Source organism: Scyliorhinus canicula, chromosome 5 (assembly GCF_902713615.1).
Source record: "Scyliorhinus canicula chromosome 5, sScyCan1.1, whole genome shotgun sequence".
NCBI classification, from domain to species: domain Eukaryota; kingdom Metazoa; phylum Chordata; class Chondrichthyes; order Carcharhiniformes; family Scyliorhinidae; genus Scyliorhinus; species Scyliorhinus canicula.
The window spans coordinates 35,895,819-35,915,458 of NC_052150.1; positions in this window are offsets into that span (position 1 = coordinate 35,895,819).

Consider the following 19,640-nt stretch of genomic DNA (forward strand, 5'->3'; position numbering starts at 1 on the left):
ACACCCTCAGCAATGCCCCTCGATGGGTGGGCCATGTTCTGGACTACCTCAGCAATGTCCACCTGCGTCTGGGACATGTCCCTCAGTGACCGGGGCATTATGTCGAGGACCTCAGTCATGGTTGTCACAGACTTGGGTACCACCACTCAAGTCGTGGACATCGTGCTTCAGATTTTGCACTGCGGTCGCCACCCGAGCAGTGTTGGTCTCGGTGCCACATAATGTCGGCAACATCTCCTGTGCCTGAAGCCTTTGGAACTCCTCCAATCGGCTTTTCAATCATTGGAAGGTTGCTGATATTTCCTCTTGTATGTCACGGCTATGTTTTATCATCTGCATCAGCTCTGGGAGAACCTTGTCCAGAGGCTCAGCATCTGACCAGGACCCAGCTGTGTCCTGGAGCAGATCTTCGACTGCTGTTTCCCGTGGATGTTCCTGCCTCCACCTGATGTGCATCAGCACCGTGTGGTGTTCATCAGATTGTGCCCCAGAAGCCAGTCCATTAATGTCACCCACCGAGGTGTGTGTCTCTGCGCTGGTGCAGGGTGTGGGTGATAGCTTTTACACCTCGATGGTGGTCTCGTTGGAGCTCTCCTCTAAGGTGGTCTCTTGGGTGGCGGGGGGTGGGGGAAACGACTCCGCATGGCCCGGCCAAATCAAACGGAGATCCTGCGAGACAATGGGCTTGTGGTCAGTGAGAGGGAAGGAACATTTTGTCTGACATGAACAACTCATTTGAGACAGGTCATCTGGGTGAAGGGGCAGTGGATCCTCACCTCTTCGGTGCAGGCCAACCTCGCTGTCAGTGACTTCTCTCTCCATGGGCAACCCTGCAATTTCCAGGGCCCGTTCCTCATAGGGGGTGGTGACTTGGACCTCTGGCATCCCGCTCCCCCACCCGTCTTGCTACTTTCCCACTTATCTTTTCCTGCGGGGACATGGAGAGGGCATTGTGAACTGCACACATGATGTGTCGGGGTGTCTGTAGCAAATGGCATGTGTGGGCCATGCAACTTGACGTGAAGGTTTTGTGCTGGTGAGTACCAGGGTTCTCTAGTGATCTTTGTATGTGCATGTACATAAGGGGTTAATATATAATCAGTAGCATCAGATGATCACTAGAGGGCAGTACCAACAGGGGTGTAAAAGCCACCGCATTGTGCCTCTTGCTCGCTTTTGGGTGCACTGTGACAAGAGCAGGAGTATAGATTAGCTCAGAGTGTTAGTGTAGTTAAACATAGTTACTGGATTTAGATCTTGTTAACCTTACTACTTGGATTAATATTAAAGTAAAGAACTCACAAAATTATTGTTTTAGTTTCTCAATAAACATTTTGTTACCACTGGACGACTTTGAGTCTTTTTCATCAAGATTCAGAAAACCTCATCAGCAACAGCATTGAGTAACATATATTACATTCAGTAGTATATCAAAACATACGACAGAAGAGTAATAAAACAGGTTCTGAAGAACAAGTATGAAGGTCGGATTTTGGGAGCCTCCGAGGTGAGTCAGTGATTAATTTGGCCGGGGGGGGGGGGGGGGGGGGGGGGGTGATTGGGAATTTGAGGGGTGGCAGGTGGAACTGATGCCAGGAAAGAAGTGGTAACTTACACTTGCAGCTCGGTGAAGGCCGATGACCTTCTTACCACGTTGGACGAGGTCCTCCTGGTCATGCTGCCCAACTGACAGCTGCTGCCACTGCCTCCCAAGTGGTATTGCTAATCCTGCTGCTGGTCCTCCCCCTTCCCCTTGGGGGAACAGGGAGGCCCATCTCTCATCCACAGCGTTGAGAAGCCTGGTCAGGCACCGCCTATGCGAGGAGCAGGTCTGCGCACTGCCATGCTTGTGTGTTGACTGGGAGTGAGTGGTGAGGAAGCATTTAAAAGCATGGCACGGTGCCACAGTGGTTAGCACTGCTGCCTCACAGCCCCAGAGACATGAGTTCAATTCCAACTTCGGGTGACTGTGTGTGGAGTTTGTATGTTCTTCCCATGTCAGTGTGGGTTTCCACCCAGTGCTCCGGTTTCCTCCCACAGTCCAAAGATGTGCAGGTTAGGTAGATTAGCCGTGCTAAATTGCCCCTAGTGGGGTTACAGGGATAGGGTGGGGGATTGGGCCTACGTGGGGTGCACTTTCAGAGGGCTGGTGTCGAATGGCCTCCTTCTGCAGGGATTCTATGAAAGCAGCTCCCCCTTTTTCTTAATAAATTTCAAGTGCCCAATTATTTTTTCCAATTAAGGGGCAATTTAGCATGGCCAATCCACCTCTCCTGCACATCTATGGGTTGTGGGGCTGAAACCCACGCAGACACGGGGAGAACATGCAAACTCCACACAGACAGTGACCCACGGCCGGGATTCGAACCTGGGTCCTCAGCCACTGGGCCACCATGCTGCCTTGCTGAAAGCAGCTCCCCCTTGTTAGCAGCAAAAAGCTGAGGCATGAGTCAAATAAATCAGACAGCGAGGGAGCCAGTAATGGTGAGAATCTCGTGGGGGCTCATCTTTTGGCACTAAGTGCCATTGAATACGGGCCACGATCTCACCAATGCGGCCGTCGAGAAACACCCAGACAGATGTTCCACTAAATCGCGCCCATCAACTTGTCTGAATTGTAATTGAAGGCCTGAGTGGGGATGCCGCTGTGAGTGTAGAAGCTTTGGTTAGGCCACATCTGGAATAGTGTTTAATTCTGCTCACTGCACCTCAGAAAGGATATTATAGACTTTGAGCAGTCGCAGCACAGATTCAACAGGGCTACGAGTCAGGCTTTATTGCACCTACGGACAGCACCTGAATTCCCCTGAGGGATTAAAGGGTGATCCAACTAATATATTTTAGATGATTAAATGATTCGACAGACACTATTTCCTGTGTTGGGAGACTCCAGAATGAGGGGACACCAGTTTGAGCTCGGCTATTTGGTAGTAATATTGGAAATGCCTCTTCACGCAAAGAGATAGCGGAAATATCTTCCCCAAAAAGGTGCTGAGGCTAAGTCCGGTGATCATTTCAAAACTGAGTTTAGGAATGCAGGTAATCGGAGTTACAGTACATATCAATCAGGATCCAACTGAATGGCAGAGCAGGCTTGAGGGGACAAATGGCCTCTTCCTGTTCCCGTTTAGCATCATTCCTGCATCAGAAACGATCGTCAATGATTTGGAATGAGAGACGCGCTCTCTCTCTACATGCTGGAAGAATCAGAAAAGCTGCTTTGTGCTGCAATTCTTTTCCCTGGGTGGATCCGCTGGGTGTGGCTACAACAGCAGCTGCTGTTTGTAAAGCAGCAAAGGGAAACTCTCCCCTGAACCAAACAGCTGCCAGATGATAAGGTTTATGAGATCAAACTTGCACCGAACTGAGGTTAATTAGGAGGTGTTCGCACAAATTAGAACATGGCTGGGCAATAAAAAGAAAAAGGCTGGGGAAACTTTTTAAATCATTGTATGCGACTGGCAAATTTAATGCTGGCGCACATGGTCCGAATTTAAGTCGTTGTGGTTTATTATTTTTCACTGTAGGCCAGGAAGGAACATGTCTAGTCCGCTCACAGGTTGAGCTACATTTTAAAACGTTGCTCCATTTGAACATACTTGAAGCATAGAAAAAAATATTCGGACTATGTATAATTACACAATCCCTTCCCCAAAGTGGAAAGTTGCATTGTAGGTGCTCGAGGGTGCTTTGAGAGGCATTAATGTTACAACACACATTTCATGTTGGTTTAATATGGCTGTAAATATTTAACATTATGGGACTGAAGGCACTAATAGAGCCATCATGGGGGCTGGGTTAGCTCAGTTGGCTGGATAGCTGGTTTGTGATGTGGAGCAACAGTGCAGATCCAATTCCTTTATCAGTGAGGTTATTCATGAAGGCCCTACCTTCTCACCCTCGGCCCTTGCCTGAGGTGAAGCGATTGTCAGGTTAAATCACCACCACCCGGCTCTCTTTCTCGAAGGAGAGCATAGCTTATGGTCATCTAGGACTGTGTCAGCTTAATTTACTTTAGCCATTATTATAGAACAGTGCCCGGCTCCTGAGTTTACCAATGGGCCCTTACAGGCTGTTGCCAAGTTTTGGCAATGTATCTCCCGACGGATTCAATCACCAGTCTAAGAGTTTGATCGGCTTCAACTCCCATCTTCTGCTGATTGGAGCATCTTTTTCTCAAGACTCGCAGCTGCCTCCAAAATGGATGGTTGGAGACACGAAAAAGGAAAACATTTTAAAGAAATTCTTCAGTGACCCAATGTATAAAAATATACAAAATCAAAGTGAAAAAAACAAAGACAATTCCATTAAGGAACTATATAAATATTTTAAGAAAGATATTCTTCTTCCCTTCCTTCAGGTGATGTCTCATAAGGTTCGAGAGGTGTTCGCCGAGTTCGTTGACCATTCTTTACACAAGTCTAGATAACAGATTATTCAAACATGGAAGAGAGAAATTTCAGATTCCCCCCCCCCCCCCCCCCCCCCTCCAAATTAGCCTGGGTTCTTCTGTTTTTTGCACCTATCCCTGGAGATCAGATAATTTCAGGTCAGATGGGAATGTATATATAATGATACACAAGGTATCGCAGTTCGATGGATCCGACTATCTATACCTGTCCACCATTGTTTTTATGGTTGATTTAGCTCAGTTGGCTGGACAGCTGGTTTGTGGGCAAGGCCAACTGTGTGGGTTCAATTCCTGTATCAGCTGAGGTTATTCATGAAGGCCCCGCCTTCTCAACTTTGACCCTCACCTGAGGTGTGGTGATCCTCAGTTTAAATCACTGCCAGTCAGCACTCCCCTCACACAGGGAAAAGCAGCCTATGGTCCTTAGGGATTAAGGCAACATTACTTTATCGTGAACAGGAGGAAATTTCCTATCATCACCCGTTCTCCTGACTTACATCAGTGTTCAAATCAATGATCAAATGATAGTAATGGGAATCCAGCCGTGAACAGGTGACGGTGACACGATTAAAATCCCAAGTACTTCATGGAGAACAAGTATAACACCGAGGGCACCTGATCTATATTGTTCAGCATTGCATCATGTGTGGCATCTAATCAATGGGTCATGGGTCACAGAGGAGGGACGTGGGCCGGCATTCTCCCCTACCCGGTGGGGCGGGGGGTCCTGGCGTAGGGGAGTGGCGCCAACCACTCCGGCGTCGGGCCTCCCCAAAGGTGCGGAATTCTCCGCACCTTTGGGGGCTAGGCCCGCGCCGGAGCGGTTGGCACTATGTCGACTGGCACGAAAACCGGCACCAGCGGCCTTTCAGGCCCGCTGCCCGGCACCGGGGCTGGCCGAAAGGCCTTCGCTGACGTCACCACCGGCGCATGCGCACTGTATGCACCACCGGCGCAGCCCATCGCGGGCTGGAGAATCGCCGCAGGGGGCTCAGCGCTCGACGTGGCGTGATTCCCGCTCCCGCCAATTCCCGGGTGACGAGAATTTCTGCCACGGCGGGGGCGGGATTTTCGGTGGCCCCGGGTGATTCTCCGACCCTGCGTGGGGTCGGACAATTTCGCCCAAGGTACTTTAACCTTTTTATCTGGCCGTCCACACCCTTGTCTGTGGGCAACTTCTCAGGTTTTCATTCAGTAGGCAAATCGTTGCTGGCTCCTTTATCTTCATCCCTCATCAAGGTGGTGATGGCAACTTCAAAGAACTCCAAAGTGCTGATACAGATGAGCTACTTGCAGAGACGTGAAGGGTCAAGCAAAACCTTTGCAATCAAGGAAACAATGAATTTATCCTTGACCAGGGCAACACCCAAGTACAGGCACAGTGATTGACTGGGAATTTGAAGAGTTTTATTCAACATTATCTGGAAAAGGTTTGGAATGTTGAAATCATCTGAATAATTTTTATAACAATTGGACATCATTTTCCGACATTGGAACATTGTAATATGTTGACTCCTTCACCAAATAATTCAGCAGGTTAGTAATTGGTTATGGTAATTGGTTATGGAAGAATTGTCTTCATATGCTTCCCATTCCAGAACATTTTACTGTTGTCTTTTATCCTGAATCCAATTAATTAAAAAAAAAGACTGGCAAGTTTATGATTTTTCTTCAGCTATAATTTTGTCTGATCTGTTCCCATTCAACCATCGTAACCTGACTTTGCTACAAGTGTGATAGAAACCACATATACACATGTAATCTCACACACTTGCAGCAAAGTTTCAAAGGGAGTTCAAGGAACACTTCCAGAACAAAATCAACCCAGATGATTGCCCGACCTATCCAGGCATCTTTATATATTGGTTACTGAGGTAGTCAGTTAATTACCACTTGAGAAAATTATTTCACTGTCTTTGATTCAATTATGACTAAGATTTACCATTCAGGACCTATGGGGACCTTGGTCAAGGGACAAATTAACCACAGGATGAGGTTATGAAGTGTAGCCCAGTGAATACCGATGCAATGTTATTTATTGTGGTACCTTGACTCAGGAGCTGTACTCTCACTGCTGGGTTTAAACATTGTCAGGTTGAACCCCACGTCAGGTCCTCAGCCAGAATGGAAACAGTGTTACCCTTCTGACGAAATGTTTGCTGGCATGCTATCCTGTTCAAATTGTTAAGGACCATATGGAACCATTTGAAGAAGAGCATGGAGTTTTCCTAATGTCCTCGCCAAGATTCCTCCTTGAACAAATATCACAAAGGAAAAAACATTGCATTGTTACTGGAGCAACATGGCTGTTATCTTTGCCAACTTAAATCTCTGGACTTCCAAAGTAAAGTAATCCAGGTGCTTGTAACGCTTTGAGGTGTTTTCAAAGTATTAAAGTGGAAAGTCAATGTAGATTATATTTAGTAGCTATAAAACAGTGTTGCACACCGTAATCTTTGTCCAATATCCCAACGGCGTCAATAGTTTTTTAAATATTGATGACTACACAGATACTTTATCAAATATAAAAAAAGACCAAGATAACGGGTGGATTTGTTTAATGATTGGCCTAACGATTCAAAGATTTGAGAAAAACACTGGCTAGGATTTTACGTTGCTCAGGAGGGCACACACCTGACCTGGAAACATGTGCAATTTCACAAGAAAACTCCGGGTGCAAGTTCAGATGTCACGGTGCACTCACGCAATATTTTGGACGGTGGGTGTGCACGAGTGTGCAAACACACCGGCCGACAATCGAGCAGGCAAATTAGACCATTAAGGGGCCAATTGAAAGCGATCTTACGCGGTCGGCCTGCATCTACAGTTGGCAGGTGGGACGATTAACCATGGGGCTTTGACATTTTAGCTGCAACCTTAATCCAGGGTGTGATGAAATGTTCGAGTTGAAATAAAATTAAAATAGTTGCCTATTGTGCATGAATGTGCTGCTGAGACACTGTTTATAGCGTTTTTCATAACAAATTATCTTTCAGGAGGTTTGTTTGCAGTTCCGAGGCAGCTCTGCAGCAGCTGTCCTCCTTGAGGGAGCCCATTAGAAATGCTATCCCACAACTTCCCTTCTCTCGCCAGGATAGGTGGCTGTAGCAAATTGATATTTCCTCAACATAATTGCAGACTTGGCGAGGGAGGATTTTATGGAGCTTCCAAGAGCAGGAAACATGACGTGTGGGATGACTGAATTAGGCAGAATGTGAAATTTCAATTTCCTGATGGAGAATTGTGATGAAGTGAGAAAGTTAGCAGGGTATTTACGGCAATTAGGTCCTCATGACATGTCCTGTGGCAGGTTGGTACTTCTGCGCAATCTAATACTCATCATGTTAAAATAACTTTCAATGAAGTTCTACCCTCAAAATAAAGTTAGCGGCACACGAGAATCATATGGCACCCGGTCAGTCTTTTAAAGATGGCATACAACAGTTTGTGCAGTTGTGTCTGTGCACAGTTGTCCATTTTGGACTCTGTCGGGGTGAGGGGGAGGTGATGTGGAAAGGTAGGTATGCAGGTGCAGAGAGGTGTGGAGGAGGGAAGGAAGGAAGGACCGAGGGTGATGTTCAGGTGTTGGGAAGTGTGCAGGAGGGAAGGGCCTAGTGTCCTGGCTCCAGTGGTTTTGCAGGGGAGAGATGCTCAGAATCATGGAGGGATGGTTAGATGAATGATGAGCCTTAGGAGCAGGATTGGTGCTATCAATGTTGGGATCCTGTGGGTCAAATTGAGGGAGCTGGGTGGTAGATAGAAGAGGCACATTCACAATGGGGAGTTGGATTCAGTAGGGGGTGCAACTCTAGTGCCAGTGTCGGGTATTCAAATATCTCATGGGATGGGTGTTGCGAGAATATTGGAAAGAGTAATTGGGGCATTTGGACGAACAGGGGTGCAGGCACAGAAAGGAGGGATGGCATGTCAAGGGAAATCATGATAGGATCCAGGGTAATGAGTGGGAGGTGAGGTTTCAACTGACACAGAGGGAGGTGAAAAGTGATGTTGGGTGGGTCAAGGGTAAAGGGGCAAGTGTGAGGGTGACAGGAGGAGGCTGGAAGATACAGGAATGGGTTTGAAAGGTAACACGCACCATATTCATGGATGCCCCTTTAATTATATGTATATGTATGTACAACTAAGGGGTTAATGATTACATCTCAGTGTAACACAACCACTAGAGGGCAACACACGATCCGACTATATATATGAGAACTCAAAGGATCTTGGGTCTCTTTCAACCAGGAGTGACTAGACAGTAGAGTGTTAGAGAGATAAATCACAGCATAGTTTAGCACCTGGCAGTTTAAATTAGTTAATACTTTAATATTAATTACTTGATTGCTAGTTATAGTTCTGTGAAGTGTGCAAACGCAACATTAATCAATTCGTTATTCAATAAATGAGTTTTGTTTAAAGTTAAAGATTGGTGGTTTCTTTAGAATCACACCATCAGACCATTCTGGGTTACGAAGCAAAGAGTAACAATATATTACCAAAGAGTAATATAACATGGTACCAGGTCATTGGCTACAGAAACTAGCTAGCATAATCTAGTAAAATAAGTAAAAAGAAAAAAAACTAAGAAGCTATTCGACTCGAGAAGCATCACTTTCAGACTGAAAAAAACCTCGACGAATCCAGGATTGATGGATAAAGCGCAAGATCCTCGACATCTAAGGATCACCGGTAACGTTAATGTAAACTGGCAATTCCAGTATCAAATATGGCCAACAATTCCAAATTTATTTGGAAGCATCCAATTTGAATAATGCTACCGATGCTTGTAAAATTGCTCTGCTATTAACTATGGCTGGTCAACATGCAATTGAGATCAACAATTATTTTCAGTACACGGCGGGTCAAGACAAAACAAAGTTTGATGTAATTCTTAAAAAATTTGATGACCATTGTAAAATCCAGACAAATGAAACGTTTGATTATTCCATATTTAAAAAGAGATTGCAAAACAAGGGTGAATCATTTGACAGCTATGTTACTGATCTGAGACTGCTGGCACAATCCTGTAACTTCTGTGCACGGAATAATTCTGCGATTCGAGACCAAATACTTCCCATCCACCTCCAATATCTCATCCACCAACCACTAATGTTCCTCACTCGCTTCCCTATCCACCTACACCTTATATGCAATCGCCTCCCTTCTCACCACCACCTTCAGGGCTTCCCACAACGCTAAAGGTGAAACCTCCCCATTCCTGCTGAACTCTACACAATCATCCAACATCTTGGCCATCTTTACACGAAAGCCCAGGTGCGCTGACAGCCCCACATCCAAAAGCCACGCCGGCCGTCGATCCGGCCCCCTCTCCAAAACCACATCCATCAGGTGCGGAGCATGGTCGGAAATTACAATCGCAGAGTTTTTTGCTTTCCTTACCCCAGCACCCACCCCAGGATCGCTGTCACCATTCTCTACATTAGGCCGACATTGTCTCAATTCAGCACGTGAACACTCACCAAAACCACCGGTTTACCTTCCAGCACTCCCAACACCATCACATATCTTGCCCCGCAATTGTCCACCACCTTCTCTTTCTGGAACCAAATTCTTTTGTTTATTAGAACTGCCACCCCCGGCACCCTACTATAAAAGCCCGAATGGAACACCAGACTTATCCACCCTTTACAGAGCCTTACCTGTTCCTTCACTCGCGAGTGGGTCTGCTGCAACAGCACCACATTTTCAAGTGCACGAAAACTCTCGCCCTTGTCACCGGGCCTCCTCACCCCCTCAACATTCCATGTCACCAACTGGACCGGGGGACTCTCATCTGCAGCCCTCCCCCCCATCACGCTCTCAGCCATTATCCTTCTGGGGGACGTTCCCATCCCCCCACTCCAACTTCCACACCATGGGGCCAATACAAGATGGCACCTTACCCCACCCAATGGGTGGTCCAGCTCCCTCCCCCTTAGGCACTCTCAGTAAACTAACTCACCCCCCCTTCCCTTCCCAGAAAGCCCCATACACTTTCCTCTCAAAACCACCCCTCTTTCCTCATTCTACCCACTCCCCTATGTAGCCACCTAAGATGGACACTGGGCTACAAAATGGAGAACTGCTAAGGCTGCAGGGAAAAACAGTCTTAGCAAGGACAAGCAGTTTGCAGGAGACTAATTAGCATTCTGCACGTACAGAAACCAGTTTGTGGCCAGGTGCAGAGTTTCAGCCAAAGGTGTAAATGGCAACAAGATCTACAGAGTAATGAGGTGATCCAGATCCAGACCCCGCACAATAGAAACATTTAAGTATGAATGGATACTTTTGAGTAGACGCCCAGACAGAACGGCACCACTGTATCCAACACAAAGACCATAGGGACAGCCCACCCATCGAGAAACGACCCTCAGATTGGGGGGTTTAGAAGATATTGATTGGGAAAGGCCCAATCGATACATGGCAGGTAAAAGGCCCGCCCCGAAGGGGCACGGACTTCTAGACCTATAAAAGTAGACCCCGCACATTGTTCGGTCTGTTTTGTCGCTCCGGCTCCGCTTTGCTGATACATCGCATCCTGACTCCAGTTCCATCACCAGCCGTTGAGCCATCAGCCATCGAACTGTAAGTGCCAATACAACGATCACTACGTGATCCAGACCTTGCTAGATCCTGACAACTTTAAGTACCTGAGAGTTGCAGACCAAGAACGGGACGAAGGCCTTGCTCCCTGACCTTGCCTGTTCCTGTCTAGATAAGTATTTTAGTTGTTTAGTATTAGAAGTAAGATAGTCTCTTTAGCGTATGCATGTGTATTTATTATATTTGTCATAATAAATATCAATCGTTTGGACTTACTAATCGGTGTACAGATTTATTACTTTGAACCTGACCTTGATATACTTGTGAGGTGTCTAAATACGGCACCTGGCGACTTCTGAGCATAATTACATACACAGAGCCATAGTAGTGTTAAGCACACGGCCTTTAAATGGAGGCGTGTTAAGACACTCCAGTAAAACGAGCAACATTTAGTGGCGACATCCTGACGGGACGCGGTTACAAGTGGCACCCCCACTCCGTCGAGGACCCAGAAATTTGAATTAGAAATCTGAGTAAAGAAAAAGGAAAAAAAAATCACAAGTAATCAAGGTGTTCAAACGAATAAACGTAATTCGGAAGTGTGTTTTGTGCATGCGTACTAACAGGGTTGTAAGGAAAACCTGAGAGCTTTTGTTGCGACGAACTATCGGGAGTTTTGTGAACGGAACATAGCGTAAGCCTTACCCGTCTTGTAAAACATAATCTCAACAACCCCTGTTCCAAATTTAAGAGAAAGACAAAATGGCCATGCAGGTAATGGAACGCCTCATGAACCCAGAACGGTTTGTGGTCGCAGCGACCAGCAGTAGCCGAGTAGGTCAGTGTCCCGTGTGGGAGCTGGAACTCCGCAAGTATCTGCAAGGAAAGGGATGGTCCCTTTGGAAAGATTTCTGTATGAATGAGGAGACAGGTCCCGGAAGTATAGATCATACTTGGTGGGAGAACCTCTCTCAAATTCATAAGAAAAACCTTAGTAAATCACGCAAGCCGATGGCAATCGTGTCCTGTTTGGCACAGTTGCGAGGCACTGAGGAGGTCGTTCAGATGCTCCGAGCAGAATTAGAAGAACGAAATAGGATGAGCAAAGTGGATGTCAGGGACATCGAGAAAGAGAATATGGAACTTAGAGGGAAGCTGGCAGAGAAGGGTAGCGAGGTGGATGATGCCAAGAGGGCACATCAGTCATGTCTAGCCCATCTCAGCAGTTCCCAGACCCAGTACGAAAAGGCCTATCAGGACGTGCAACGTGCCGTCCTGATAAGAGAAGAATCAGAGAAGCAGGTAGAGGCATTGCAGAGGCAATGCTCTGACCTTAAGGCAGCGTTAAGAGCACTCCATGCTGCCACCACAGAACAAAGACAAAGTACAGTGGATCATGCGAAGTGTAGAAAGCAGATTGCGGAACTGCAATCTCTGCTTTCAGTGCAGAATGGGTTCCAAAGTACCTTTGGAACGCAGTTAGATGAGGAGGATGCCCCAGACTGGCAGGAATTAAGTGAGACAGCGCAGCGTTATGTTCAAGGAACATGTGCGCCAGCAGCGCAGCAGAAAAGACAAGCACCCCAACCCCCCACAGATCAGATAGCTACCGCACCCAGTCACCACCCAAAGGAAAGCTACCACAGAAGGCGCACCCGATATTACCTACACCACCCCCTTAACTGTAACCCAACTCAGGGACGCGTGTGAGAAGATCACTCCGTTTCTCCCCACCGCAGACCCCCACCAATTTTTCGCGAAAGTGAAACAACAGGCAACCATGTACGGCCTGGATGAGAGAACAGTTTAAGCTCACAGTTCTGAGCTTAGACCAATCTGTTGTAGCAGCCCTCCCCGACCCACAGAACGTTGGCGGAGGCACCCTAGAGGAAATGCACACCTCCATTTTAGATGCCATAGGGTATAACTGAGGTGACCCAGTTGAAGGACTTAACAAGTGCCGACAAAAGAAAACAGAACATCCCACAGCATTTGCAGGAAGGCTGTGGATCCATTTTAACGCAGTTTTCGGCGATTTAAATAGAGCCCATTTGAACCATGAAAACATGGTTAAATGGACGCGCACCATAATTTCCCATGGCACAGATGCAGGACAGAGTGCTTGCAACAGTTATGACCCCTCAGAAGAGGCCCACAATGAGAAATGGGTCCTGAAAAGATTGTCCCGCGCTTGGGAGCAATCAGTTCAGGGCAAAGGCAAAGTAAAGTCCCCAGAGGAAGCTCAGGCTGCAGCGGACATTCAGGCAGTGAGAGCACACCAAAGCCCCGCATGGGTAAATGGAGGAAGAACAGCCCTCCACAGAAGTCGCTCGAATGCTACAACTGTGGCCAGTTAGGACATTGGGCTAAGGAATGCAATGCACCCCAAAGATCACAGAGAGGCCAGCAGACAGGCACTCTGAATAGAAATAAAGGAAAGCCTATCCATAGTATAGGGATACAGTCAGGACAGACCAATGTGGACGGGACGGACTGACGGTGTTCGGGCTCCCCCACTTGGGTCTGTGACACTCTTTGGGATCAATCCGGAAGACCGGTAGTCACAGCTAAGGTTAGAGGGAAGCCCATAGAGTTACTTTGGGACACAGGAGGGTCCCGCACCACAATTAATTCCACCACCACGGCACAGGCAGACACGTGGCCGACCACCTCCACCATCACACTTAGCGGTTTCACAGGACACTCGCAGCAGGGACACATTACAGCACCCGTAGCAATCCAGCTAGGGAACATTTCCACCAAACACCCAGTCGTTTTAGTAAATCTTCCCCATTCAGCAGAACACATACTGGAAATAGATTTTATGAATGCCCATAGCCTGTCGTTCGACCCAGTTAACCAGTGTGTCTGGCGAATGGCAAGGTCAGACAGAGCACCCGCTACTCTCACAGTTGGAGAGTACGCTAATCGGATTAGCGCAGTAGGCGACTACTCTTTGACCTGACTACACTAAACACGGACAGACAAGTGAGAGCAGTTTTAAACAAACACAGGACAGCATTTGCCAGTCACCGGCACGACTGCGGCAGAATGGCTGGACAAGTTCACGTTACCGGACCTGACCCCCGACCACAGAAACAATACAGATTTCCCCTAGAAGCAGAGGGAGAAATAGAGAAAGTAATAGGTAGCTTATTGGAGCAAGGTGTACTTAGGACAGTAGCCTCGACCAACAATGCCCCTATTTGGCCAGTGAGAAAGCCCGACGGATCATGGCGTCTGACCATTGATTATCGGGAACTCAACAAAGTAACCCCAGCAGTAGCCCCCACGGTAGCAACAAGTCCCGAGACCATGCTCAAACAGGGACTCAACTCCAAATTCTTCACGGTATTGGACATTAGCAATGGCTTCTGGTCAATCCCATTGGCAAAGGCGTGCCAGTACAAATTTGCCTTCACGTTCAAAACACAGCAGTATACGTGGACATGCCTCCCACAAGGATTCCACAATTCCCCCTCCATTTTCCACCGACAGCTGGCAAATGGTTTAGAAAATTTTTCCGCCCCGAATGTCTGGTACAGTATGTGGACGACCTATTACTGCAGACAGACACAAAGGCAGAGCACATAACGCTTCTGGCCGAGTTCCTGGAACTTTTAACCTCAATTGGATGTAAAGTTAACCCCAGAAAGGCCCAGATATTGGAAAATAAAGTGATGCATTTGGGTACAGTCATCACGCACGGCAAACGCGAGATCGAATTCAAAAGGATTGATTCGATTGTCAAATTGCCCCTTCCCCAGAATGTTTCAGCCCTCCGGTCGTTCTTAGGACTGGTTGGGTACTGTCGGAACCACATCGATGGATTCGTGACAAAGGCAGCCCCACTCTCAGACCTCCTTAAGAAAGGAGCCCTTGGGAATGGCTTCCGCAGCATACAGAGGCTGTGGAAGAGTTAAAGAAAGCCCTTAGCGCAGAACCCGCGCTACAAGTCCCAGACCAACTCTCCCCCTATGCAATAGAGGTAGCGAGCACAGATCTGACCCTCTTGGCCGTGTAACATCAGGACCGGCACCAGCAGCTACGACCAGTGGCTTATGCCTCCAGACTTTTAGACCCCATTGAGCAAGGATTTTCAGCCTGCGAGAGGCACTTCCTAGCAGTTTTCTGGGCAGTTCAGTACTTTTCGTACATTACCGGACTCAATCCCATCACCATTTTGACCGAGCACACCCCCACACAGTACTCCTAGACGGTCAACTGAAGGACGGTTCAGTTAGCCAGATTAGGGCAGCTAGGTGGACACAACTTTTACAAGGACGCGACATTACGGTAAACGGACCCGGACACACACATTTTTAGCCTACAACCTCCAATATCCAGGACACGCCCCATGATTGTGAAATTGCAGCACCCCTACACAACACAGGCCCCTTCATAGCGAAGACAACCCCCAGAAGATAGGGAACCCAAGACAAAGCCCCCAACACACAGACACGTGTGGCCCACTGAGGATATACGTGGACGGTTCATCCACGGTTTTAGATGGTGAGCGTATCACTGGATGCGGCATCTATGTCGAGGACGCGCAGGGTCGCGCACTCGAAGAAATAGCTTTAAAATTGCCAGGTCACTTAGGCGCGCAGGCAGCAGAGCTCGCGGCCATAGCTTACATAGTGGACCACCCGATTCTTTCCCCAGCCCGGCGGACATATATTCGGACAGTCTATATGTCTGCAACAGCTTAACAGATTTTCTACCCCTGTGGAGGACACAAGGTTTTGTCTCCGCAGACGGGAAACCCCTTCCATCAGCCCCTTTACTCCGCCACATCCTAGACAAAGCGAAGGATAGGACCTTTGGCATTATAAAAGTTAGAAGCCACCATAGGTCATCCCCCCCTGGAATGTAAAAGCCGACGCACTGGCTAAAGCAGGTTCCAGGCGAGGACACTTTAGGACACCCCCAGCTAGCGCACCAGCTAGCGCCCCCTGTGAGTGCAGTTCAAGGTCTCACCGACGGACATTAAAGATTTAGCAGAGGCACAGAAGCAGGATGAGGATCTCAGGGAGATTTTTAAAGGCACTTTGTGCCTCAGTATGATAAGTTCCGACACGCTCTGACCACACATGAGGGTGTGATCATCAAGGACCAACTTTATGTGGTTCCGCAGCAGGACAGAAACCAAATGATTGCCTTGTTCCATGACGGACACGGACATCAAGGGATCGACCCGACCACGAGGCACTCAGGCAACTCTGTTGGTGGCCTAACCTAAGGACCGATGTAACCCATTACATTGAGAATTAGCCTTATTTGCGCCCAGAATAACCCGGAGAGGTATTCCAAAAGGCTACAGCTTCGGCATACTCGACCAGTTAATGGCCCCTGGACAAACCTCCAGATCGACTTTATAGGACCATTGCCCCCTTGTAGGAATGGCTATAAATACGTGCTGGTTGTAATTGATACCTTTACCAAATGGGTAGCAGGCATTCCCCTCAAGAACGAATACAGCTAAGGACAGCTGCAAAGATCCTGACCACCACATCTTCACGAGATGGGGTTTACCCAGAAGTATAGATTCGGACCAGGGATCTCACTTCACAGGACGTGTCATGAGAACGTCCTGATCCATATTCGGCATTAAAACAAAATTTCACATTGCGTATCACCCACAATCCAGCGGGATTGTAGTTAGCGCATGAATCGGACCCTAAATCGACCCTTAGAAAAAGGTTCAGAGAACAATCTACATGGGATTCAGTACTCCCATTTGCACTAATGTTTATCCGCAACACGGTTTCCACATCACAGGTTTCACCCCACACCACTCATGACCGGACGACCTATGAAGGTACAGAATTCCTTTTAGGACTGGACATGACTAGCCCCGAAGTGACGGCCCTCACCCATGAGAAAGCTGTTAAAGACCTAGTTGAGACTGTGAGGTCTGCACAGATCGCAGCCGCAGTCACTAGGAAAACGACGCAGACAAAGCGCAGCCTGCTTTTAATAAGAACGTACACCCCACAGAATTCCAAGTTGGGCAACAGGTAATGCTATCTGGTATACCCCAGCAGTTTTTTGGCACCAAAACTGCTCAGGCCATATTCAATTCGGACAAAATTAGCCCCTCAGTTTACAGGATAAAATACCCAATGGAAAGACTGCGTGTTTCCATATTAACCAACTGAAGGCATATGGAACACAGTCTAACCAATCGCACACCATGTCCTGCTAGACGCAGCAGAACATCTCGCCCCGCCCACTAGAGACCCGTTTCCACCATCCCCCTCACAGACCAGTTCATCTTCGGACTCCGCCCACGACTGCCGCCCACTGACTTCAACAGACCACGCCCCGAAACGCCCCAAGCTGCCACAGCAGAGACAGCGATACTGAACTGCCTTGAGGCAGCCACAGCCTCAACCCTACAGCCCACACTGCAGCAACTACGACCCCGACTCCAGTGACCCCATGGAAGTCACCTACATCAAATATCCAGACCCACCACCCGACCCCGACTACCCCGACAATGCCCATTCAAGTTTAGACCCAACACTTTGGCACAGGGACAATTCCTACAGACTTGTCCGTAACGATGAAAGTGACCCCCGGTCATATAATTCCAAAATTGCATGCCTGATCCACACAAGGGTGTGGGATCCGGGAGAGCAGGACGACACGGTGTCTGAATCCCGATACGGCAACCCCTTTGTGACCCTGTTCACAGAGGCAGAGGAAAAGTGAGGTGTCCAGATGATGTAAAATAGGAACCGCTTGAGGGAAGCGATATCCTTTCTGATGGAACCTGCACGTATGTTTTGTTTGTTAGTTTATGTTTGTTTGCTTGTTGATATGTTAAGGGTTTTGATTGCAGATCTTTTCAGCTGAAAAGATTGTGACCACCTTACACGCATACTAGTTTCTCCGCTGAAACCTTTGAGAACTTCAGTTGTATCCTCTGGTGAACCGACACGGTTCACGACTTGTTCCCTGTTTTTAGATGTTGGAGCATCTTGGCTCCTCCCTTGTTTTTAGGTGCCCCTCTATTCGGCGAATAGAGGCTGCAAACCCACGGTTAACACATTCTTGCCCGTTCATTCCAGGTTACTAAGGCAGTGGAGAAACGGCATTGAGGACCCGCCCTGTCTGAGAACCCACTTTGGTCAGCCAAGCTCGGGTACGGCACAGCACGCCTTACCCGGGGATCCCATCCAAATCTTATCCGTAGCGGCCCATACGCAACCCATTCGACCTTTTGTTTCAAAATTTGTTTTCATTTTTCGTTAGGTAGCCCTTAGGCCGCCATCCCACATGCTATTTACATCCAGGAACATTCGGATGGTAAATTTGCAAGACCTGCGAGACGGCTCGCAGGAGGAAAGTTGTTAGGTGTATTCTGTTCCTAAAATTCGCTTTTGAAAAAACCCCCCCCCCTTTCCCTTCCCAGAAACCCCCATACAATTTCCTCTCAAAACCACCCCTCTTTCCTCATTCTACCCATTCCCCTACTATTCCCAACTCTTAGGCTCACCGAAACCAGCCTGAACAGGTTCGGCAGGCTGCAGACCCTCCCCCCCCCATTCCGGTCCCATTTGCCAGTTTACGAAAGCTTACGAGCATGGGTGTCCCTCTGCCAGTGTCCCCTTCCCCTCCACCCCCAACTCAAAGGAATCAAAACCTCTCACCCCACCCATCAACACCTGTCACCCGGAAAAAAAAACATCAAAAAACCTGCCCCTCAAGTCTTACACCGTCCCCAACTACCAGCCAAGAAAATAGTGGGCATTAGGACAAACGCACTCCATTCTTATACAGTGCCGCCCTGTAGACCTACCCGAAGCGCACTCCACTCTGTAATCGTATGAGAAATGGTAAAAGGTAAAAGAGTGGAAATGGTGCACACTTGTAGGATCAGCACACTGTTGAGTAGGGCAGCAGGGTAGCACAGCGGTTAGCACGGTTGCTTCACAGCTCCAGGGTCCCAGGTTCGATTCCCAGCTTGGGTCACTGTCTGTGCGGAATCTGCATGTTCTCCCTGTGTCTGCGTGGGTTTCCTCCGGGTGCTCCGGTTTCCTCCCACAGTCCAGAAAGACGCGCTGTTGGGTAATTTGGACATTCTGAATTCTCCCTCTGTGTACCTGAACAGGCGCCAGAATGTGGCGACCAGGGGCTTTTCACAGTAACTTCATTGCAGTGTTAATGTAAGCCTACTTGTGACAATAAAAATTATTAAATCCCACCCCTCCTCTCTTATCATCACTTGCTGGAAGTGAAAGCCAATGAAGGGTCCTGTGGATAAAATACTTTTCCTCGGCCCCTTTTGCATCGTCCCTAGTGGCTGGTTAATTCCTTCCCCACAGATCAACATTCAGCTCCACAAACCTCCCGGGAATCCCACTATTAGTTTAGAGTGGACTATGGTGAGCAAATCCTTTGTCATACAGCATCATGTACACGAACACACAGGGCTGAATTTTGTCAGGGCAACAGTGGCCCTGAAGGCGGCCGAAAGGCCAGGGGTGTCCCTGCTTTGGCCAGCTCAGGGAGCCTCGATCTGATTCAGTGGCAATCAGCTGTCTGGCATTGGTCCTCCAACCTATCTCCAAGAGCTGCCAGCCAATTAGAGAACAGCTCTTCAGTTCCAGTAGTGCCTTTGGGAATGATGCCACTGCTGGGAGTGCACCCTCCTCAGAACAACATCTTGGACACT